The sequence below is a fragment of the Chroicocephalus ridibundus genome, chromosome 2, assembly GCF_963924245.1.
Source record: "Chroicocephalus ridibundus chromosome 2, bChrRid1.1, whole genome shotgun sequence".
In the NCBI taxonomy this organism is placed as follows: domain Eukaryota; kingdom Metazoa; phylum Chordata; class Aves; order Charadriiformes; family Laridae; genus Chroicocephalus; species Chroicocephalus ridibundus.
This window is the reverse complement of record NC_086285.1, coordinates 131,528,104-131,539,649: the sequence shown is the minus strand read 5'-3', so window position 1 is coordinate 131,539,649 and position 11,546 is coordinate 131,528,104.

Here is an 11,546-nt window from a genome sequence, read left to right as displayed (position 1 = left end):
AAGAAATGGTCTTTAAGGAATTGATTGGCGAGAACAACCCCAGTTCCTACTGCTGTTATTCTGGTTTTGCATGAGAATAACTCTACTAGCACCAAACTAAAACTAATGCAATGTTGTGAGTGAATCAAGCTTCACGAAATAAGGGTTTTAGCACTGGATATTAACTGATGACGGTTGCACCGTACCTGTGACCAAGGTCCAACACAATGCAACCAACACAAACTCTGAAACTGAAATTGATTCTTGCACTTGGTTTTGTGTCAAACATTCAGAGAAAGATTCTGTACCTAGGCAGAAAATACACCAATGTCTTCTAGTGCTAGACCTCATTTAATTCTTTTTTTCCTGAGTTTCCTTGACCTTGGATAAGCCGAAACTTTACAGGCTGAAATGCTTACTTTCATGAGGAAGCTGTGGATGATTACTGTTTCTGGGCCAGCTGAGCCAAAATATTGGTCCCTCTTGAAGCTGCAGCTCCTGGGCGATGTGGCTTCCCCTGGAGACAGCCCGCTGGTCCCTGGAGTGGGTTGGATTCTTGCCCTGCAGCTGAAGGGAACAATAGGATCCTTGTACTTCTGATAGCAAGATGTGTTGGAAGAATGGGTAAGCTTTGGACATTTGTACATAATCTTACCTTTTTGTATAAAGTAAAAATCTGAATGCTCGTACCCACTGTGTTCCACCTTATTGATTATGAGGAAACCTCAATAGTGCAGCTTCTGCTTGCATCTGGAGTAACAGATGTGCAATATGGCATTCTTCAGTAGCAACTTGTGTTGATGGTTTGGTTTTCTTTTTAAATTTAATTTTCTGCTTCGTTGCTATGTCTGTATTTTATGAGGTGCAGAACTGAAAGGAGTCCTCTGATGGTGCCTGCTCTTCGTCTGCGTGGCCCCAGCGATACATTTGCTGTTGCAAAGGGAATTCTATCTACCTGCTTCTACCTTTTACAGAAATTTGGGTTTCTTCTATACCAATTTATTTTTAGAGAGTCCTCTGGATTATTTAGCCGACTTCTGATTTCCTGTGTCGTCACACCCTCTGATTACAGCGAAGATGGACGTTAACAGCCTTAGCACAAGCAGGATGGGAAGGGGCCGTGTATTGGCTGGCAGTGGTGTACATCTGCGACTCTCCTGTGTCGTAGTCTGAGGGAAAGGGTCCTTTTGTCTTATGGGGAGGGAAAAGTCTGCTTACTCAGCATTTAATTTCCCACCGACCGTTGGCCCGCTGCTTGATCTTAGTTACTCCTTGTAAAAGTGATTTTTGCTGGTTGCACAACCAACAAGGCTTTGGAGCGCGCTGTAGTGCCTGTTGTGCGCCCTGCGTTGAAATGGTCTGTCCCACAGGTTAAGAAATATCTGCTCGGTTTTCTGAGGGTATCAACTGCTTACAACGGTAGGCATTAAATAAAAAATAATCATTTAAAAAACCAAAAACATCGATAGAACAAACCAATCAAACAGACAAGGAAAATCCAGAGAAAACTGCTCGTTGAAAGATCACAAGCCGTGATACAAAGTGCCTCATGAGCCTTTGTAGGGACTGTATGAACAAAATGAGCTATGCGTATACATTACATGGAAAGGCAAAGTTTGGAAAAGCAATCGGCTTTGTAAATCAGAGCAGTTGAGGACATGTTTGCATGTATGCATAGGGACGGGTTGGCTTGACGTGCTCATCTTAAAGCTGAGTGGCGTATGAGAGGACAACGTCCGTGCTTGCCTACCTCTCACGTCAGCAAGCCAGCGTTTGGGGCAACTCGGTGCCAGAGAGGACTTGCCCCAGCACCGGGGCTCAGGCTGTGCCATGCAGCAAAGGGGGGAGCGCGTTAGCTGGGCTGAGCAGCGGCGGGCCCAAATAGCCGGATAAATCAGCCGCCGGCAATTTACAAATGAATGCCACGTTCTCCTGAGCCATACGGAAAGGAGCGGAGCGGATCAGCGGTGTCTGGAGGGCCCGTGTCACCAGAAGTAGGCCAGTTTGTGCGTCGTCCTGCGCTGGCAAACGGCCAGGCTTTGTGCGCTCCAGACACCAGATGGGAAGCAATTATGAGTGTGACAAGCGGGTCATCTGGCAGACACTCTGTGGACCTGCTGCCGCATAATTTTTGGCGGGAAGAGGAGAGCTTTTTCTTTCCTCCCCCTTCCCTCCCCCTTTTTTTGTTGTTGTTAATACAACCTCTCCTTTAGCGAACTTGCAGTGACCGGGTATGGAGCATCCTGTGTTTGACGAGTTTATGCTCCTTTTGTGCCCCTGCTGATGCTTACCAGAGTGCAAGTGTTTTTCCTTGGCCGGCAGTGAGCGATGGTTACACTTGTGTTTGTACGTCATGTAGTTTGCAAATACTGGCCTGCGGTGCTGGCACCGATGTTTCAGCAACTTGGCAAGCCAGGCTGGGGCGGGAGACCTCCATCCCAGGACGAGGGAGCCCAGAAACTCCTCCAGCATGGACCTGGTTGTCCAACAGGGAGCCTGAGGGAGACAGAAACCCAGCGCTCTTCGAGACTGCCCACCTCCCTGTAGGGCCAGGTGGAGGGGGTGGACCTTTTGGCAGCTGGGGCCAAGATGGGACCGTGTCAGTTTGTCCTTTGACCGTAGTCACTGGCCTGTGAAAGGGGAGTTTTGCGAGCCCGAACAAATCAGCTTATCTGGCTCCAGCTGAGTGTGACAATACAGCCCCTCGACCGAGAGCCTGTTGCTAATTGCGTTGGGCAAATGTGTAAAACGTATTACATCTTCCGTTGCTTTTGTCCATCCACCTGGGGAAAAATGCCGAATGTGGCCCGGGTCGCCCGAGGTTGCGCTTTTGGGGCGCAGCTGGAGATGAAGAAGGTCCCAGCAGGCGCAGGGTCTCTGTCGGTCCCGACCCCGCAGAGGAGAGCGGGGCTGGCTGCCGTGCGGGGCTGGCTGGCAGCAGATCCTTCTCTCCCTGCAGAGCTCCCGAGGAGCTCGGTGACAGCGGGTGGCATCTGACTCCCTCCCTCAGCGGCTGCTCCGTAGCAAACATGGGTATAAATACATGGTGGGGGGAATTTCTCCCTACCTGAGGTGTTCCTGGCTCATGCATACGGTGAATCGCCCTCAGCAATGTGTCTGTAAGCAGCTGCAGGGTTTGAATCCACCTCTGGAAAACACGTTCAAAAGAGTTTTTAGGTCCAGGGCCTCAGCTCAGCTCACGACGTACACGGTGCGTACTTTTACATCTAGTGTTTCCTGCAGGTAAAGGTTTGCCCAGGACTCCTGGGGGTCTGTGTTTATAACCCAGCCTGGCCCTGCACGGGCTCGCCGCGCGTCCCTCGCCCTTGGGGAAGGCGGGAGTAAGCACGCGTGTTTCTCTCCTTTCCAGCTTTAATTGGGCAGGTAACAGCAAGGTAAGAAGAGAAATGTTGCCCTGAAGGGAATTAGCGGTTGCAAGAGCAATTGCGGGGTAGAAGCACCTGCAGCCTCTGATCCTGTTCAGCTTCCCACTGATTTGGTGCCGGGCTCTGTGATAAGGGCAGCTCGAGCACCCCCCTTCCAGCCCAAATCCCTGCCCCGCGGCAGCTCAGCTCTGCGGGTGGAAAAGCCAGCAGTGGGTCCGGCTGTCGGCAGCAGTCCTGGTCTGCCTCGTCCTTCCACCTCCTTCATACTCCATTGCTGGGGACTGCCTGCATTCAGAGCAAAGGCATGTTCTGCGAAGGTGCTCGGCGCCAGCCCTGCTTGAATAGTCAAAAATGGAAATAATTAAAGATGTTGGAAAAATTCACTGTTGAGTGTGCAAGGTCTGACTATGATAGGATGGGAGAAAAAAGATAATATGAATTTAGTTAAAAATCTCTAGGCCTAAGCGAGCCGGACCAGTGGCACCCTCAAGTGCCAGCATCTCTGCGTCTACCGAGTGCTGATACCAGCAGGACTGTGGATCTGCCTGTCCAGGAGGGATGTCATGAGGCTTGAAGCTGAATCTACAGACCCCTAAAGTTCAGGTGGTGGCTGGACCAAGCACTTGCCGTTGTACCATTCAAACATTTTTTTCCCTTAGACTTTTTTTTTTTTTAAATTTGGGAACTCTAAGAGATCATTTGGGAAAAGTGGGCTTTTTTTGCCTAATGACTATGAACAGAATATTTTCAGGCAGTGCTTGTTGCAATTTTTTGATTTGTGACGTGTGTGATGGCAGGATAGAAGTGATCACTTTGCAGCATAAGGATTACGGACCTCAGTTTTTCTTCCGTGAATAACCCCAGAACAAAAAGTCTTTCTGGCTCTTTACTGGACATGAATAAAGCCATCAGCTATTGATTTGCTTAAGCAATATGACAGCTGCAAAGCAGGTGGAACATAAATCTTGGGAAAAATGACCTTCATCCACCTCAAATGCTTTACTCTATAGCATCAACTTTCCTTCGATGGGTGATTTGCCGGACTTGTTCCCTGTTCGGGTTGCCTTGCTGCAGAAATGCCCACCCTGTGCCTTCCCCTTCGTACCCAGCAGTAATCAGGCGGTGATGCTAAAAACTCTGCTTGGGTTTAACGCAAGTGAGAAAGGAGGGTTTCAGCTCAGAAAGGCTGGCGAGGGGTTGAAATGAAGCAGGGGGCTGAGGGACGCTGGTGCTGCCTGGCCCGTCCCAGCGGTGCTCGGGGGCATGCCAGCGCGCTGCCAGACATGGCCTGGAGCCTGTGCAGGAGGAAACTCGAAAGGATTGAGTTTTTACTTTTTAAAGTGGTTTAAATCCACAAATGGATACTACTTATGGCACTGGAAGATGTTAAAGCACTTGAGGGGGGGAAGGGGAATGTTCTCCTCGTCACACCTCACCGTGTGAAATGGTGTTTCCCGGGGGGAGTTTGCAGACCTGGACCATGCGCTGAGAACCAGCCGAGGTTTGTCTCACCTAAATAAAACGTAGCAGAGCCTCAGAGCCGGCTGTTCTGGTGGGCTCAGACACGGTGTGGGGGTTTTGGCGTGCTTTCCCTCCCCTACAGCACGCGGTACGTGAGTGACACTGGTGTCCCAAAGTGTCACGCTGATCATCAATCTGTGACCGTGGCGGTGAGGGGCACCTTCTAACTCAGCCTTGTGTGGCATAAGGTGACATGTGTCCACCTAACCTGTCAGGATATCTATGAAACAACAGTGTAACGTCACGTAACGACATTTCCAATGTAGGAGGGAAGTCCCTCTGTTTCCCAGTGTATGGCATCCACCATGTCCCCATGTCTGCGCTGGCGATCAAGATGCCATAAAACCTGCTAATAGCCGTGTGCGTTTGCCCTGATAAGATGGACTTCATGACGTTTTCTCACGGTAAATAAAGGGAAACGAAGCGATTTCTTTTTCAGCGGGTGATGGTGGTTTGGTGGCTGGAAGGGGGTGAAGCCGGGCACCCCCTGTGTTAGCACCCCAGGGAGACCCTGCCGCTGGCCTGCGCCCTCTCTGGGGAGCAGGTGTCAGCCACAGCGGGAAACGTGCACGTCGCTGGGTGGATTGGTACAACATGTACCTTTCTATGTGGCGAGTGAGGCAAGAAGGTTTTTCCTTGATCATGCGAAGTGTTTCTCTTAAGTGCTGCCTGCGTCCATCTACAAGGCTGTTGTCTTGTCCTGTGCTGCAGAGGGTTTTCAGAGTTTTTGTGCCCGTGCTACTTTTTTCCTTAAATATTCTGCTTAAACTAACAACCCTCCAGCTGGAAGCACAACTGGATGTGAAGGAGATGAGTTGGGAGTCACCTGTCGTGGGGTGTGTGGGAGAACTACCAAGGGGGTTTTGCTGTTGACCCAATGATTTCTAGGGACAGAAGTGACTGCTGTAACGGGCTGAGCTGACTCTTGCATAAAACTGACTCCATAGCCTCATTTATCTCCAGCTCCACACCAAACATCTGTTAAATAGTTTATCCTGGTGTGTCAGAAACGAGATTGGAGGGCAGAGAGTTTGGCTCTTTTGCATTTGAGAGACCATGGGGGAAGGAAGCATTCGAGCTTGAAGTTCTTCCAAAAACATTGGTCTTCATGGACAGTACCAGAAGGACCATTTCCAAAACTGTGAGCAGCTAAATGCAGACAGTGCTGAGGTTTGTACCGCTCACCTCCTTTGTGCAGGGAAAGCTTCTCCTGCGGCAGGAGGGTGAGCCCCTTCCCCTGGAGCCTGTGGAGGAGACCTCCCTGGTGGCATGGCAGGGCACGTTCACAGAGGCCTGGACTGGCCAGAGCCTCCTTCAGCATTTTCATGACTGCATCACGTGCCTGCTTTGCATCTCAGGTTAGCTACTGAAAATTGAGCAGTCAATGGGCCATCGGGAGCTGCCTGTAAACTTTTATACCCGTTCTGTCCGAATTTTACATCTTACTGTTACTTTTCCCCATCTTCTGTTAGTAACCATCGTTGAAGGTTGCAGTTTGGTGGTGCAATTCATACCATGCAGTGACTTGATAAAGGCAAGGAGGTTTATCGCAGCAGAGTGATTTTTTCTACCCTATTTTTAGGCACTTGGATTAGCCGGGGTCTACTTCTATTTTGTTGAAGTTCTGCTCTTGCCGAGCCTTTGAATGTATTGCAGAACGGTAATTTGCAAGCCTGCTAATACCAACACTCTCTTCATAAGAATGCAGTCCCCTGCGAGGCAGAAGGCGATGGTGCCAGCCAGGGGACGTAGGGAGAGTTGCGAAGATGGAGCCCAAGTCTCGGTAAAGCAGCATTTACCTCCGCACGCCCGGGGGTTTCCCTGCCTCCCTCCTCTGTTATGGGTGGAGGGATTCCCACCCTCTGGGCAGAGCTTCCAGCACCCTCCTGCATCCTCGCAGGGTTTCTGGGTGGTGATGCACCCCCAAAAGCTGGGTACGGACCTGTTCAGCCCAGCGGGGTGACCTGAAGGCTCCTGTGTGTGTCAGCAGCTATAGGTGGAGACGACCCTTCTCCCTGCGGAAACGTGCAGTTGTGCCGTGGAGCTGAGCAAACCCGCGTGAGGCTGAGCTGGTCGCAGAGCTGTGCTCCGTGTCAGCGTGGTGCTGGGGTGCGATGGTCGCACAGGTAATCCACACGATACCTCGGACGCCTGCTGGGGTCTGTTGTGCAGTGGCAAGGCCCTGGCCAGCATGAACCCGGAAAGCAAGAGTTGTGTAAATAAGCCTTTCTTTTGCAGAAAGGTCGTCATCAGCCTGGACGTGCAGTCTCCCTCCTTGCCGTGCCATCTTCACAGAGCTGCTGGCACCTGCTTCAGTGGCTGGGCTGAGTGAGGAAGGGTTTTATTGACCCTCCGCAGGAGCTGAGGCTGCTGACCCCCGTGCTTTTTGGATTCAGAGGGTGTCCATTTCTGCTGCTCACCCTGGTTGAGCTCTCATGACACGTGTGTCTCCAGCCCGGCAGTGACCACATGCACTAAGAAGGTATTTTTAACCCTGGGAGCCGAAGATGGTCTGCAGAGAGGCCCTTGATGTGTCCAGCTGCCGTGGCTACCATGCAAACGGGGCCAGGACCTGTTCTGCACGCTCGCACAGATGGCCCCGCAGGGGCTGCTCATGCAGGCCCTCCCCGGCACGGAGAGGGACACGGGGCTGGCTGCGGCTTGGCTGGGAATGCTGATGTCTGGGAACGTTGATGGCCGGGGAGGAAGGCAGCCGGTGCCGAGCCCTCCCGGTCCTTGGGGTCCCCAGCCACATGGCTTGTTCCCACTCCTTGCCTGTGGGAAGGATTGAGACTGGGGACAAACAGGTGCTGGAGTGGTGGCAACCAGACCGTAGCTGTTTTGCACATGTGGGGCGACACCTCTGTCACGCTGGTGGGGTTTGTCTCATTTCTTTAGGTGGCGAAGGTCAGGGAATAAAGGGAACCTGAGGCACCAAACAGCTGTTGAGCATCTCTGCTTCCCACTCGGAGACCCCACGTCTGGCGAGGGCCTCGCGCCTGGACGCAAAAGGAACAACCGCCTTAGTGTGTGTCGGTCGGGCGCCAGCTGAGGTGGGTGCAAGGGCCACAAAATAAAGGCTCCCTTGCAAAACCCCAGGCTGGACGATAGCGTCATGCGTTCCCATCCTTGCCTACCCCACGGCGGCTTTCCACGGACCTTTGCTGCCCGTGGCTGGGGGACTGAAGCACAGGAGACTGGCGTGCCGGTCGCTGGTGGCTTCTGCATCAAAGGGTCTGACCGTGGAGGGAAATGATCAGAGGCCTATTTCCTATTCTTTTTCTTTTTTCCCCCAGAATATTTGCAGCTCTTTCACTAATGGGTTAACCCACCTCGAGCATATGGCAGTCAGCTAAACAATTTGACATTTCTATTTATAACGTAAACGGTTAAAAAAATGATTTTCTGAGCTCAGATTTTGGATGTTACTGTTGTGATTAAAAAAAGGGACATTGCGGGAGTCCTAGTGTTGATGAACCCCATTTATAAGGGTTCATTATAGATAAATCTTTATCCCACTGGCTTCCAATCTGATTGAAAAATCTGCTCGCATCCTAACTTAGAAGGACAAATGTCAGATACCCAGTACTATGAGGGCTCTGGGGTAGAGTTATAAAGAGGTGATAGGGTTGAGGTTTTCTCAGGGAAGGTTAATATGTCTTTATCAGAAAAAAATCACTTGCAGGATTTTCTGTGCAGTCTAGCTGTTACATACAGTCTCACCAGTCTTGTCACTGCACTCCCGGGCTAACGTTGGCTGTGACTTCTGAAGCTTTTGCCGTGGGTTTAGCGGTCCTCGTTACTCGGGCCACTGCTTTGCCGAGGATGCTGTTGCTTCCTGACCCCCGCCTTGGCCTTTGCTGGCAGAGCGCAGGCGAGGACAACGCCTGGGCAGAGCGGCCGGTTCCGCAGTGTCAGCTCCCGGCACGGCTGCGCCGAGGGCTCCAGTCACCCAAAAGTGCCCTGTCAGTGGTAGGGGAGAAGGACCGTGTGTGCCTCATGGGGCCCTTTGCATGTCTCTTCTGCTTTATGGTCCAGTGCTCCCACCCCCCTCCCACCCCCCCGAAAAAAAAGGGAGCATCAAGCAAATAGATGGTGTGTTGCCTCTTACGATTTCACTGCTATGCAAACTGTGACGGCACTGTAGGAAAATGCTGGTCTAAAATAAAGCAGAGTAAACTGTTGGGGCAGGTGAGTGTGCAGGGTGGGAGGTGTGACGGGGTGAGACACCTGGGACCGGGGGCTGCCAGCCAGCGTCTGCCCCGATCTCCTGCCGTCGGGTCTGCTGCGGGGCCCTTGGCTGTTAAAAACGATGCCTTGTTTTGGTAGTGAATCCAACCTGAACGACTGAGAAGATGGGCAGCATTCACATGTGCTTCCATTTCATGTCCTCCTCTGAGCTCAGCTGCCTGTTTTTTATGGGCCTTCATCTAACTTTATCAAATAGTCAACTCTCTTTTTTTCTTTCTAAGCGTTTCACTTTTTATTTTAGTGATCTGTGTGCCCATTCATTTAAATAATAGTTCTGCCACTTAAAAAACCCTTTTCCAGTACCAAGTAGGGCTGCTCACTTGTGAATCATCTTTGTAGTAAACACTGAGATTTTAAAAATCTCTCAAAATATTTATGGCTATTTGACGTCTGCATTGTTTGTAGAACTCACATACAGGGTTTCAGCTGAGAAACCTGACTTGCTTCATTTTTATTTGTGTGTGCAAGCCCTGAGGTTGCAACTTTTGTGGCTGGGTAACTCTCAGGTGTGAAATTATTCTGCAGATGCCAGTGTTTGAGTCAAAAATGTTTTCTGCAAAAAGCGTGCGGTACTCCCCCAAGCAGCGATGGGTCTGTGATCAACTCTTCTGGCAAACCTGTTTGCTACAGGATCTGCAAAGTGAGTGCAAAAGGGGAAGAAAGGCGGCTAAAGCATATCTGAGATTTTTTTTTTTTCATGCCTCAGTAAGAATTATTTTATATAGTACCCTGGCTTTACATTCACTACGGTTTATTTAAATAAAGTGGTATGCAAAGTAATGATGGATATTTTAATGAATAGCTCTATCACAAAGATGTTTTTGAAATGGTTAGAAGAAATTAGAAACCTTTTTTTGGAAATGAGATATAAATTACTGTAAGTGTGATGGACTGTCATCACACTGTCTATTTCAGTCGGGTCGGTGCCCCAAGTAGTCTCTAGTTCCGGGGAACCCAAAATTGTAAAATGACATGAAACATGCCTGAAAAATGCATCCTCTCATAGATGTTATAAAGTATGACAACATGCACGGGTCAGGCAGTGCCGTTCAGCTGCACAGTTAACAACTTTTCTGTCTTTGATGGAAAAATGGTACAGTTCACTTATTTTTTTAATCACTATGTCACATTTTTCTGATGGTGCGCTGGAGTCGACCCAATGTTGCTTTGTGTACATTTTCACCTGGAAAATGTATTGCACATCCACATCCTGCTCCATACTCATGCCGATATTTTTAACACATGACTAAGGGCTGGGCATTTGCAGAGGAGTTCCCAGCAGAGGCCAGGTTGTTACCCCACGTCCCGGAAAAAATCTGTGCCAAGTCCTGCGGTGTGGACACTCATTGAGAGGACACTCCCTGCTTGCTCATTTGAAATGTAGACACTGTCTGTAATGGAAGGACCAGAAATGTGGCACCTTTTCACCAGAGCTGCACAGAGTATGGCCAGTGTGGCAGGCAGGGGGACAAGCCATCCTCTGATGAATGGTCTTTCCAAAGGCCGGGTTGGTGAAGGACATCAACACCATACGTTTTCTTTCCTTGTTGTGTCTTTCCTCTTGCAGTCCTGAGTCAGCTTCCCTGGCCTGGGCTCCTGTGTCCCTAAGCGACCAACCTCGTGCTGGGCCGTGGTTCAGCATACGGTCTCCGAAGACCACGTTGTATTTGAGGTAAGGTGAGGAAAAAAGATGGTTAACTTCCCTAAACCCCACCTCCAGGGGCCTACAAGGCAGCTGGAGAGGGACTTTTTACAAGGCCATGTGGTGGTAGGATGAGGGGTAATGGCTTCAAACCGGAAAAGAGTAGATTTAGATTAGATATCAGGAAGAAATTTTTCATTTTGAGGGTGGTGAGACACTGGAACAGGTTGCCCAGAGAAGCTGTGGATGCCCCATCCCTGGAAGTGTTCAAGGCCAGGCTGGATGGGGCTTTGAGCAGCCTGGTCTAGTGGGAGGTGTCCCTGCCCACGGCAGGGGTTTGGAACTAGGTGATCTTTAAGGTCCCTTCCAACACAAACCGTTCTAGGACTCTATGACTTCATTGTCAACTGGTAGGACTGAAGATGGGGAGTGCTTGGTTTTATTCTCTACTGGAGCCTTAGCTACCCTTGAGGAGTCTCTGTCTTGGTGCTCTTACATGATGGGAGGGAGGTGACACTGCCTAACTCCCAGGGATGCAGTGAGACCAGACGTCGTGTCCTTGCTCTTGAGGTCAGGTGTGTAAATGTGTATCTAATGCTGGCAGTGCCAGGGCTTTTCTCTGAGTATTATCTGATGACAAACCATGATTCTACCACCCGTAAAATATTGAGCCACTCACAAACATACACTTCCAGACTCTCCCTGTGGGGAGCAAAACTCTTTGCCATCAGGTGTTGGTGTTCTTCAGAATCATAAACCCTGCCTTT